Raw genomic sequence first — 14,375 nt, 5'->3', positions numbered from 1 at the left:
TAACCAAATGATTCAAATATGTTAGTTTTTTTAATCGGTAAGCTATTAATTTATTTAATTATACAGTTTTTAGGAAGAATGTATGAATGATGAAATCAGACTCTCAGAGAGATACTGTTTCATGCCACTGTAACACTTCCGGCTCCAGCATGGCTATATTTAAATGCTATCACTAGCAGCTGATAAATCTCCTTGGTTGTTGTAGGTATCCCTGGCCGTAAGTGCATTTTTATTTTATCATACTCAATAAACAACTTGAGATAATGTTGTTGCCAATATATATATATATATATATATATATATATATATATATATATATATATATATATATATATATGATGTATGTATATGTATGTATTCAAAGTCATTATACCTTGGAGGTAACTTACACGAAAGGAGAGAACTACCACGGCCAGGGTTTCATTCACTAGAATGTATTCGTCTAAGCCCTTGTCTGGGCTGATATTGTAACAAAAAAAAAAAAAAAAAAAAAAACGAAAAAAAAAAAAAAAAAAAGAGGTTAGGGGGTTGGCGATAGGCGATAACAGGAGAGAACGTAAACCAATTAGGAAGAGTCTGTCTCTCACGAGACATCACTGAAGAACAGTCATTGGCTAGTTACTTTTTCCTTCTAATGGAAAGCAGCGATGGTACTGGGATCATTTTCCATAGCTAAGTGTACACCCGGATGCCGACAGCGTGTCGTCCTTTCGTTAACTCGATCGTTATCTTGGATTTCGTCTGATGCTAATTTATTTCTTTTCTCGTCTTATCATACGCTGTCTTGCCTTTGTTTGGACGTGTTTATCCGCTCCCTCGCGCCGCCATAATTTTTTCAAGATCTTCCACCTGTCATCTTTTATTTATACGCATTCCCAGGTGAATTCACTCGGTTTCGTGGACGTCCTTAGGAAGGTTTAACGTCTAAAATATTTTGGCATAATATTTTTCTTCATTTTTATCGTCATTTTTACATTTTTAAGGTTGAATTAATAACAGTATTGCCTTCAGCTTCTCTTACATCATTATTGAAAAATAGTCATGAACCATTGTACAAATCTTCATATTAGCCTATTCCTTCAGCACTGAAAATGGAAACCTTACTCATATTTCATTTATGTCAAAAGTATTAAAACAAGAATAACCTAAGTCCAGTAGTAATTCACCAGTCTTCCCTCAAGGTACTACGAACGGGAAACGGATCTATCTTTTTTCCCCATAGTAACAGGAGATTTGCGGATAACTTCTTTTATCTGATAAAATTAATCCCTTTCTCCTCTAAATTCTTCCATAATGCTGTATTGTGGTGGCTGATTCAATAATAACTGTGGCTATGTTCTTTGTTATGTTGTAGAACCATTTTTTTACCTCTTCATTATTGACGTTTTCAGTTTATTGTACTTATTTGAAAAGAAATCCCTCTTTCTATATTATCAACTTGTACATAACGAATATGAATTAATAATTCTTGGCTGGCTAGCTCACTCTCTCAAATGACCGAACCCAGTCAGGGCAGAACCTCAATTAGGAAATCCCACACCCCCGTGGAGTTGGAACCATTCTACTTCAGTAGCTGCAACATTCCAAACTCTTCAACAATAGCCTCTGGAATGCAGTGTGCAGTGATAAGTTACGGCCCCGGACCATTTGCGTCACTACCTGTCAAGGGGCACTTGAAAAAAGACAAAGCCTAATGACGCAAAACATTACAGGTGCCGAAGAAACACTCCTGAATAAAATATCTCATCCTGGTCTCGATTTCTTACTTGGAAGCTTCTAATCTGTCGTGCTTTGTTCTCCAATTTCCGGGAATAAGTTCGCTTGGGTTAGTGACGTTAGACTGAAATTTTAAATGTGACAAATATCTATATTACAAACGTGTTGAGGAAAACTTAGCGAGCTTTATTATGTTAAGGAAATTATATATACTTCTTTTACTATTCAGTATCTGGGTTTCAGGATTTTGATCTTAATCTTTTAGTAAAATAGTTTGGAAAGTTCATAGATAATTAGACAAGATAATAAAAGTATCCGGTAGGCTGGATTCATATACGAACACCAGATATACAAATCATGAAAGTTTAATGTGTATACTCTACGGGTTGTATACACCTTTTTTCATTCTGGCAGTCTGTTGGTTGTCGAGATAAGTTAACATAATCCAAATAAAAAGATAAAAATGCCAGCGTATTATTACATGATATCTAAACTAAACACTAAGTTTCTTTCTATTTGTTGTTTTTGGAATGGAGGCCTCCATAAACTAAGTCGTGTACAAACAAAATATGAATGAATCTGATTGGAAACACACCAAAGTCCCATTATGTAGTTGACTTAGCAAAATGCCTTTAAAAAAACTGTAAAGCAGATTTTTCTTTGGTCATTAACTGCTTGCAAATGGCTTTTATCGATTTATATTTCTATTTGATAGTATGGAAAATCCAGTTATGAAATGATCAGTTTTTGATAAATGTTACTGATAGCTTTACTATCTGGGAAGTGAAGAACTGTTAATGAAACTGCACATTACGAATGCGAACGCTTATTCTTGGTGTTCATTTCTAGTAGTTTCATACGGTGAACACTTGCCATAGTATAAGGATGGTTTTATTGTCTTTATTGAATTTTATTTATGAAAACCCATACAGAAGTCTCAGCCTAAGGTCGATCAGAGTATCCCACAAATTAAAGTATTTCAGGGGTTAATATTGGAATTAATTATTGTATCCTGAAACTTTCAAGGATAAAATGTGGTTAATCAGAATTTTGTGATATTCTACAACCGCTTCAAGAACGCCATGTGTTTGAAAAGAAGCCTCGTAAGAATCAAACAAGGACTCAACCCTTTAGTGTAGTTCTGAGGAAGTATCCTAAAAAGACTTTAAATAGGAACAGGAGCTCGTTAAATGGCGCTTAAGTATCCTACAGCGGCTTCTAGTACGTAAAGTAGTTGCCCTGAATTTATAAGTATCCTGACGATACTTTCAGAATCTAAAGTAGCCTGCCAGAAATCGTTTGAGTGTGTTAGGTGGACAGCCATGTTTCTGTAGAAAGTAAGAGAAAAAGATCGAGATTAAGAAAGATATGCAACTTGAAAGGCCGATAAAATGAGACCCGTTTTCTTTTTCCTTTTTTTAGAAGGTTAGAAAAAAATGCGAATTAATACTGAACGGCAAAACAAACAATGCTACAATATTGAGGTGATCTGGTTTTGACTAACTGTTTTATACTAATAATTTTTAAATTGAAAGTGCCACGAGGCTTGGAGAGATCGGAGAAATATCCTGATCACCTATCTTATCCTTGTCTTATCTGGCACGAGAGGCGTTTGACGTCAGAAACCCTGGGGCCAGAAAAAATTGAGGGGGTTAGGGTAGTGATATAACAGAGGGGTTCGATGAAGTGGACGGACAGGTGGAAGAGACATAGCAAGATAAGAGATAAAAATAATACAAAAATAATAATTAAGGAAAATAACAAGAATCGTTTTCAGACCTTTGCAAAGGGTTAGCTAGAGTAAAGAGAAAATAGACAAGTGTTAAAAAATGAAAAACATCGATTCAGGCAAAGCTAAAGACAAACAACTAGTCAAAATATAGAAAAAGGATAATAACCGTCAAATGCATGAGACGTTATTAAAAGGTACAGGAGGTAAAAAAAGTTAAGATGAGGTGTTTGGCTTTGTAGTGAATTTCATATATTTTATTTATTATTAATTACAGGCAATTATTGCAATCTTGTTCCCATGAAATACTAATTTGTCTGTGAAGTACCACACACACACACACAGATCGAGAGAGAGAGAGAGAGAGAGAGAGAGAGAGAGAGAGAGAGAGAGAGAGAGAGAGAGAGAATCCTTAGACTCATAATTGGACGAATCGGAGTGGGAAACGAAAAGAAGAGAGGGTTATTGGAAGAACACCTGTTCCTATCTGAATGATTTAGTAACTTTCTTATCGCAAAGTTGATGATATCGGGGTCGAGAGAGATACGTAAGCGAACTGCCGTATCAAATTTCTCTTGAAAGGTCGTTTACTTTTAATTTAACTGAATTTACAGAATTTTAGGTGGAAATGTTAGCTGCCAACAAGTCACGTGGTTGATTTAAAATTGCTCTCTCTTTATCCACACACACACACACACACACACACACACACACACACACACACACACACACACACACATATATATATATATATATATATATATATATATATATATATATATATATATATATATATTCATAGTTATTGAGGGGGAGGTTAAATTGTATGCTTTAATTCACTTAAGTATATTATATTATAATTATATATATATAGAATAAGTATTATAATTTAATAAACATATATATAAACACATAAAATTTATTTATATGTATGCATACGTGCATATATATATATATATATATATATAGATATTATATATATATATATATATGCACGTATGCATACATATAAATATGTATGTGTTTATATATATATATATATATTTATTTATTTATTTATTAATGAATAAGCATAATTTAACCCTCCCCCTCAATAAACTATGAATAGCAAACTGTCATAAGGAAAATAATAAAGGAGATGACAAAAGCAATGTGCTCAAAATTTCTAAGACATCTTGCTCAGTGAACGCATTAATCTATTGACATAAATCACAGAAAACACGACAGGGCCTTTTATGCCTCACTACTGCATTTCCCTTACATCTTTTCGAGATCTCGGAAATGTTGCACAGGTACACTGAGGGTGTCGTTCTTTTTGCGTTTTAATGCTGACCACAGTGGTATTGAAAGCGATTTCTGTTATTAAAATATTAATCTTATTTATTTAATTTCCTCTTTTACTAATCCTCTTTCCTAACGGGCAGTGTCTTTTCAGTTTTATTACCCTATAAATTACTCTTAACTTCATTGATAAAGGTTACCATCCATATCATTGTAGTTCTTTTGAGTATTTGAAAGTACCAAAGCATATTACAATCTCGAGCTACCCGTCAGTGTTTGTGGCTTCGCTAGCGACTTCTCATAGTACGTCTCCATCATAACCTTTGATAATATTTATTGTTAAGTTATTCTGATTTATTACAGACATAACCACGTCCAAATGTTATAGCCTTCTGCGTGTAAGGCTACAAAAGGTTAATTAATTTTGCAGGCAAACGGTTCTTAAGACAGCGTGCCCGTAAACATGCCTCGTCTTATGTAACTCGGACACACCATTGGTTCAGTAAAGAACGAGACGTCGTGTTTGTATACGCATGTACATACAGGCACAGATGTACACATACAAATATATATATATATATATATATATATATATATATATATATATGTATGTATGTATATTCGCGTACTCCGCTCGTTTTGTTGTTTGAAAGCTGAAAGAACTTGAGATTTGATGGCCAGTTGTTACTGAAGAGGAACGAAAATATTGAATTCTCTCTCTCTCTCTCTCTCTCTCTCTCTCTCTCTCTCACTCACACACACACACACATCATATGGATTGAAATGCGATATTTATATTTTCTTACTAATTTGGGGATATTGGAAGGAAAATGAAGTACTTAATTAGAAAAAGAGGTGTAGTCTCTCTCTCTCTCTCTCTCTCTCTCTCTCTCTCTCTCTCTCTCTCTCTCTCTCTCTCTCTCTCTCAACTGTCTTAATAGATATTGAAATGACAAGTCGTGTTCCGTGGCAGCGAATATCGAGTTTTTAGAGGAAAATGCTTAATGATTCCCCTGTACGATGGAGTTAAATACGTTCTGGGTGTTATTTAGCAAAACTAAATATTGCAAAAGAATCCCAAAGAAATCTTATGTTTTTATTTTCTTTCTCCCAGCATACCTCAAAAAGAAACGAGGCCAGAGGGTGGCTGCTATTGGCCAAAAAAATTGTTCCAGATGCTACTCAACACAGCGAAAGTGATGCAATTAAATAGCCGATCTTGTCCAGATCTCACCGAAATAGCTGATTTTGTTTCGATCTCCTCTGATCTTTTGTTATCAGTATTGTTTACGCTGGTTAATGACGCCGTTTATAACTTCTAGAAAGAGGTTTGCTTAAAACGAATAGGCAGTAGCTGCCTTATAAGGACCGGCGGTTTCTTTCATGATACAAGATCGTTTCTTTTCCCAGTCGTTCCATTTCATTACTGTTTCGATAAGATTGAGAGAATCTCATTTTCATGAGATGAGTATGACTACTTAGTCACTATCTACGTCCGTATTAAAATCTCCTTCTGTATTGGCTCAAAGTTTAAATACAAGTCAGTGTGTCTTCGAGTTTTATTCTTTGATATCTCCCATTCCAAATATTTAAAAAAAATATCTACCATTGGGCTGAGTTATAGATCAAAATTTTAACGACGCACTTCCTTTGGCTTCCTGGAAGAAACACGACTGCTTGCTCTAGTGGAATTGAATTGAAAAAAAGGAAGAAATTGAGAAAAAACTAGTCTTTATCGGTTCTCTACTATTTTGTGAAAGATACTGTCCTCGGGCTAATCTATCTTGAATTTCAAATCAGGCACTGGAAGGTTTAGCCAATTAGCATAGACTAATTGACCCCAGTAATAACCATGAATACATTAACCATATGCGTACAAATCTCTTAGTCAATTGCTACTGCAGCGGTCAGAGAGCTAAACCAACCATCATAATCTCCATAATGAGTCGATGTGGCCTTCTCGAGGGAGATGCTTTCAGCAGCGACCATGATGCACACCTTGGCCACCAGGTGTAGACGCTACGACAGACAGACCCATTAATTTCGCTTACGAATTTTCCTCCCCCAGTCATAGGAGGCGCTCGAAGTTAGGGGACCGGGCGGGGCTTGAGGAAGGGGTTTGGGGTTGGAGGAGGGAGTGGGAGGCGGAGTTGGTGGTGTGATGTCAAGAAGGGGAAGAAATGCTTCGGAGGTCAATAATTTCATAATGTGTTAAGGGGAGTACGTGGAACTATTAACGTTAAAATGTAAAAGATTATAAAAATGGATAATGTCATGTTGTCTGCGCATTATAGTTCTCGGTCATGTGCATGGCAGGTTACTGACATGTAAATCGTGAAGGCTCCACCCTGTAAGGAAGTGAACAGGTTTGCTTTGCTGGATGTCAAATTCGCCACCAATGTCACCCACCATGGTACTTTTTGCCGTGAAGCAGCCCTGCGCGGCTGCTTTCATGCAACGTCCCTTTTTCTAGTTGAGAACATTTCTTGTTCCTAAATTTAGCTTTTGCTGATGATTAAAGCAACCGGTTGAACGTAAGTTCTGTTCAGTGTAGTTGCTGAACGTGCCATTGCTTTCACAGAAAAGTTGTTTCCCACCAAGGAGGGGTAGATAAGGAGAAATCCCAACAGCATTTATTATCGCAGTTGTCCTTTAGCCGATAGATTCTGAGTGAATCCCACACTCTTCCATGTAACAAAAAAAAAAAAAAAAAAAAAATGGAACTTACACAGCTTGGCAGCCGTCTCCTAGACTTGAACAGAACCTCCTTATCAGCAGCACATTGACTGTCCTTCTTAGAAAATTACTGCGCCATTCACCATTGTCTTGTATTTTGTCTTAAGCTTCCTGGATATAAATGCCCCCCGGCTCTAAAGCTGTTGATATTATATCAGCGGACTTTCACTGAATGCCAACGGATTCTGCTTCAAGTCAAACGCATATTATATAGTTAGAAAACATCTTGTATGTCTACGCTAATTCCTTATTATCAAAGTCTTTTAACAAAAGATTATTTTTTGTAACATATCCCTAATGTCGATGGGTATTGCAGTAGCAAGAACAAAATTAAGCATCACGCAGGTAAATAGATAGCGAAGCCTCCCCGTCTTGAAAACTAGTTTGCTGGCTTCTTAAAACTGGTTCAGTGTATAACCCTACTGCCAATGCAAGGTCTTCGCAAGGGTCTATGAAAATGCAAGAGGACGGCTATGCTGTCCACGAAAAGAAAAAAAAAAAACCACAGAGAATGATAATCGGAAAAAAAGAAAGAAAACTTAAGCCGCTTACTACGTATTATAAATGGGTGTGAAGAATTTGAAGGATACAGATGGAAGTTGCAGTTTTTTTTTATGTTGTTCTGCTTCGGTTAATTTTTCTAAATGAAGCGCATGAATTTTTAATACCATGTAATCCCCTATACCCATTTTCTTCACTAAGCGATGCAGGGTAGTAGTCCTCATATCAAGTCTCGTTTTTAGAAATTCTCTCTCTCTCTCTCTCTCTCTCTCTCTCTCTCTCTCTCTCTCTCTCTCTCTCTCTCTCGTCAAGCAGGATTGCATACAAGACGTGATTCTTCTGATAATTTTGACTCGGAAATTAACCTCCTTACCTCAGGCAAAGTAGGAAAAAAATTTAATGCGTCTCTGGCATTGAAGGCCTTGTAGGCCTCGAGTGAGAAACTGATTTAATTATGCAGTAATATGGCGACACACTATCGAAAGGAAAGAGCCTCCCTCCCTCCTTCCCACTTTTCTTCCCTTTCCCAGTGAAATTGTTTGTGGTGTGACCTTCACCTTCTTTGCTCTTGTTTACTCCGGAATGCCCCCCTCGTTATGCGTCCTTCAAAGTCCACCCATCGAATGAGGTGATTCTTGTATGTCTCCCGAGGGTCTTTTCAAGGGCACCTCTTGAGATCGGATACTACAACGTTTCTTGGACTCGCTCGTCGATTGGGAACGAAAATAATTTCGTGTTGCCTTTGAGTAATGTTCATTTATGATTTTTTTTTAACAATTTTCGTCTTGATTTTCAATTTTTTTATTTTGTTTCCTTTGAACCTACCGTTGGTCTCACGAGTTTCAGTCTTATTCTGGCCACTGCTTAACTTCTTTACTTCGGTGTTCTTCGAGGGCGGTCCCTTGAAAATGAGATGGAAATGTAATGTGAATTGGGGTTACCTTTTATTCTTCTGGAGATTTATTGTTATCTAAACATGTGTTGAACACCTTTAATTCAGCTTAAAAGTTCACGCAGTTAAAGAGTCTAATATATAATATATATAATAGTTATATAAATATATTATATATATATATATATAATTATAATATTGTTATATATATATATAAGATATATATTAGACTCTTTAACTGCGTGAACTTTTAAGCTGAATTAAAGGTGTTCAACACATGTTTAGATAACAATAAATCTCCAGAAGAATAAAAGGTAACCCCAATTCACATTACATTTCCATCTCATTTTCAAGGGACCGCCCTCGAAGAACACCGAAGTAAAGAAGTTAAGCAGTGGCCAGAATAAGACTGAAACTCGTGAGACCAACGGTAGGTTCAAAGGAAACAAAATAAAAATTGAAAATCAAGACGAAAATTGTTAAAAAAAAATCATAAATGAACTTATATATATATATATATTATAATCATATATATATATATATATAATATCTATATATATATATATATATATATATATATATATATATATATATATATATATATATCATATATATATATATATATATCTATATATATATATATATATATATATATATATATATATATATATATATATATATATATATATGCGTATTCAGATTCTTATATAACGAGTCTGTTCTATTTGGGAGACAAGTAAGACAATTATTTATGTGAGGTCCTCGGTTATTAATGGTAATTGAATATGCTAATCAACACCTCCCCCCACCCACAACAACCGACTTCGTTCCTGTAGATCTCATAATGATAAAAGTGTTTTCATTTCGATACATTACTTTCTCCCCACAAGGGTTAGCATTCGGTCCTTTGCTTAATTAACTGTCTTTATTCTAATGTTATATTTATTGTGTCTTGAAAATATCGCTTAGGTTTGTGAAATATGCTTCCTAACTACACAAATACATTATGTTGAAATATATATATATATATATGATATATATATATATATATATATATATATATATATAATATATATATCTATATTTATATCTATATATATATATATATTATATATATATAGATATATATATATATATATATATATATATAATATATATATATATGAAAGTTTCTCGGCCTCCCTCTTCTCTTCCCATCCAGAAATATACGTTAGCAATACTGATGACCCTTTTCAGCAACATACTGACCTCCCCACTCTCTCCATATGACCAGACCACCTCGAAGTACACTGATCCATATTTTCAAGTACGCCGACCTTTTCAACACATTCTAAGCATAGAAACTCTTCCATATTATTTCACCAGTCTCGGCAGCTTCTCTTCCCGGTCATCAAATATAATTTCATCATCGTAAACAGCAGACGTAGCGCACTATATATCATACTCCATTTTCCCGTTACTGCGCCCGCTGGTTAACTGCAAGTCATAGCTTCTTAATTACCTGTTGCTTGGACACGCTACAAAATGTTCAGGCATATAAACAAAGAGGTCGGTTGTTGTACGCTTTTAATGCATATTTTTGTATTTGTGTGTAGAGAATCAAACAATTTATTAGTCATTCAAGATTATAGCAGCTTAAACTGAAAAGCAATTCTGACATAACTCGTATCTTCAGGTTTAAAAAAAGACGTTGGCGAGAGTGGACTACATTTTGAATTGAAATATAGATAAAATTGTAACTCGTACTCTAAAATCAAACAAACAGAAGAGCGTATGTAAGTGGACTACATTAGCTACAGGTATGAGAGATGACCATTTTATTGGCAATGCGTCAAAGTGACAAACGTGTGGCCGGATGGTTTGTCAGAATTTATGGGCTTGCGCGGGAAATTTGCAGAACCTGAAAACCAGAAAAAGTTTGTAACAGGCGTAACAAATTCTTCGAGGCCAAGGAAGTTTTCGAAGACATCCCTGTGGACGTTAGAAAATACCTAAAGAGCTTGATTTTACATGTGGGTATGAGGTAGTTTTGGTTGTCACCGATTTTCCACGTGTCATGTTTGTGCTTCCAGACTGTAAGTCATAAATATCTAATTCACCATACCCTTGGAATAACTTGCACCAAAAGGGAATTTTAGATGGTAAATGTATTTGCCCTTACCAAATTGCGAACTTGCGACTTTTCGGGTTCATAGTTGGTGATAGTGATGTGAATGCGCACGGGTGCATGCGTGTTTGCTTGTGCTTGGAAACAGACATACTCATATACGAATGTAATCTGATGCTGTTCTGTGAAATTTACAATTAACACGTCGATCGAAATTTACGGTTTTGTCTTGATTGACTGATTATGAAAGTTAGGTCTTCAAGACCAAGCGCCGGAACCTATCAGGATTATTCAGCGCCATGGTTTTATCTTGTTTATTATATTGTTATGGGTCTTTATATTATGTTATATACATACATACATACATATATGTATATATATATGTGTGTGTGTGTGTGTGGGTTTCCTATATAAGCGATTTCGTAAGCCAGCCCAATTCAAGTCTTCATAAATTGTCCGCTTTGTATCTTTGGCCATTCTTATGCCAATGAGCCGCCCTCATCCTTCGTCCCCTCCAGGCTTATAAAATAGTTTTTACGATTCCAAAACAATAGATCACGACCTAACCCGCATTCATGAAATTAGGTTTGTTGTTACGCTGGTGGCCAACCACTGTCAGGTCAGCTAAGTTTTCTCACGAAAATGTGAATTTGACTTGAAATCTTCTTTGCTAAGTGAAAAAAAATTAATTGTTTAGATGTGTACGATATGTCATTTTTATTAGTCTTTAGATTCTTGGGCCAATATTTTGAGTAAGATAAGTAAGAAGAGCATATGATAATAAAATAATCCGAAATTAGTTTTGTAAATGCAGAAACAAGTTGTTGCCACAGCATTTCATGACTTAAGTGTGTGTGTGTGTCTTACATAACAACTAAAATTTTTGCTTAAACCTCGGAAATTGTAAATAGAGAGAGATCTAGCGGAAGATATAAACGCTAAATTAAGAAACACTCAAGGGGGTGAATGAAGACCTAGCAAGTCAACAATAAAGTGGGGCTATTAATTAAGGAGACAAAGCTTCCATCAGTGGTCAGAGAATTTCCGTTTCAAGCAACCAGCTGTTATATATATGAATATATATATTTATATATATTGTCAAGTTCTTGCCGTGGTTATACGAAACAGTATTCCATTCGAAAGTTCTGACTTACCCCAGTTGCTCTCTCTCTCTCTCTCTCTCTCTCTCTCTCTCTCTCTTCTCTCTCTTCTCTCTCTCTCTCTCACACACATACACACACACACACACACACACACACACACATATATATATATATATATATATATATATATATATATAATATATATCTATATATATATATATAATATATTATATATAGTATATAATAGTATATATATATATAGTATAGAAATTAATCATACGGTGAACCATTTGATCAAATTGACATATGCTCATTCTATTAGCCTCTGGTATGTAAGGCAACCTAAATGAAAGTTTATTCATTTTTATTTTCCCCGAACAAAGTTTTGTAATCAACATGGAGACGCGTGTAATCAATACCAAATGAGTGAAGAAATTCCTTAGTTTCCGCAGGACCATTCTTTTCCAGCTGAAACTGCGTGTCCTGTTACCTGTAAAGTATTAGGGGCGACGCTCTCCGTAAGCCTGAATGGGACGGACGCACTTCAAAATACTTTCAAGTACCCTAGAAGTCGACTGTATTGTAAGTCAGTGACAAGGTGTTACCGTAACCTGACTTTTTGAATTGAGGTGCGGTCAGCGAAGGAGAGAAGGCCCGGGATGAGGTGCTTAAAAGCAGTTCTTCCTTTTTTCTCTACCTTTTTTTTCCCTCATGTACCATCAGCACCACCACCATGTCCGTCATTTCATCCACTCGAGGCGTTGAGATATTATGACCCTTACGCCCGCTTTTCTCTCTCTCTCTCTCTCTCTCTCTCTCTCTCTCTCTCTCTCTCTCAGACAAACAATAAAGGAATGTTACCTTTCCCATTATGTTGATTGAAATTCAGTGTTTACATTTGCTTTCTAATTTGGAATTGTTTACTAGAGTTTGAGTATTTTCTTGTCTTTCATCAAATGAGGCCAGAGCATGTATAAAGACTGCTTAAATTATGTAGAAAAAAAATCACTGAAATGCATAATATATTATGCATTTCAATGTATAATATATTTTCAAACATCTTTCAAATATATTATACAGTATTCTAGGCCATCATTAAACCATAAAGAATTATCATAGCGCGGATGTTGCCGTCAATGGCGTTCAGTAAGGTCGGTATTCGCTTAACTTGGTCTCTCTTACTCTCTCTCATTCTCTAGTGTCTTAGCCACCCTGACTAAAGGACCATCCACATTAGAATCGGTTTTGGGGTCAAGAAGGTGGTTTCTACCGGTCGGCCAGTTCGTATGGTCTCCGTAAACCTGGCGGTCTGTCGACTGATTTCCTGTGGGAATGTAAGCCTGAGTTTGAGGAGTCCCAAGGAAGTATTTGGCGTTGGGGGTGGGGGGAGGGGGTTAGTCTTCCGCGGGTCAGGGAAAGGAACACAACGGTATGGAGGAGCAGACGTTGCTTCCTTCTTCTTTTTGGCCCACGACCGGATTAAGAAAAGGTTTGCTCTTCAGTGGAGACCGGGTATAGATAGCCGAGTAACTAAACCCGGAAGGAAGAGATTTTATTCAAAATATGGAAATAGCGATACCACGTACGGCTCTGCAAACTAAACAAAACACATTGATCTGGAAAAAGTTGTTTAATATTTTGCAGAGATGTAATTTGGTGATGAATATTCCTTGTGTATGAATTTTGCCATGAACATTTTCCAGTTAACCAGCGGTACTTGCATCACAGAATTGTGTCTGTGGTGACAAAGGGTCTCCTGCCTTAGCCCTATTAGTTCGTCAATTAAAGCCTCTTCAACTTTTGTCTTCATTTTTCCTCAACCGCGAAGACCTCTTTGTGTCACTCTGCGACTATGGGTGATCCTTCAAGATGCCTTGGGCCTAATTGGAGTCCTATAGGAGTCTTTTAGAAGGGGGTTTGTAGGAAACGGGAGCAGGTAACCTCGATCGTCTACTGTCAGCTACTCTTAATTATGAAGCTTTGCCAGTGCTTGGGTATTTATTTTCAAACACTTTCTCTCGCGCTCAAGATGACTAGGTCAGTTTTGACCCCTGATAATTCTTTATCAGTTGAATGGCGTGAGAAATTTGAGTCAAGTGTGCAGCTTTTTAGCTGGGTTCTTTTATAGAATGCGATCACTATTTCTCATGCGTCAAGAAATAAAGTATCGTTCGTTTATTTTTTTTTTAAACACCAACACAAGCAACCTTCTCAAAAGATATAGTGATAATTTTCGTCGCCCCATTCATTACTATGATATTAAGATTATCGAAAGTGATAATAGGATGTTATAAGCTGGTGACGTCAACT

General features: G+C 36.0%; 1 protein-coding gene and 1 long non-coding RNA gene across 3 annotated transcripts in view; one reads left to right on the top strand and one right to left on the bottom strand.

Annotated features, from left to right (window-relative positions):
• Positions 1 to 14,375, top strand: part of LOC135206178 (uncharacterized) — a 469,022-nt gene that overhangs the window by 244,333 nt on the left and 210,314 nt on the right. The gene's annotated exons all lie outside the window — the stretch shown is intronic.
• LOC135206169 (uncharacterized) overlaps positions 1 to 14,375 on the bottom strand; it is a 48,805-nt gene that overhangs the window by 21,595 nt on the left and 12,835 nt on the right. The gene's annotated exons all lie outside the window — the stretch shown is intronic.

This window comes from Macrobrachium nipponense, chromosome 29 (genome assembly GCF_015104395.2).
Source record: "Macrobrachium nipponense isolate FS-2020 chromosome 29, ASM1510439v2, whole genome shotgun sequence".
Taxonomy (NCBI): Eukaryota; Metazoa; Arthropoda; class Malacostraca; order Decapoda; family Palaemonidae; genus Macrobrachium; species Macrobrachium nipponense.
Note: the sequence above shows the minus strand (reverse complement) of the source record. Positions and strands in the feature narration are given on the sequence as shown.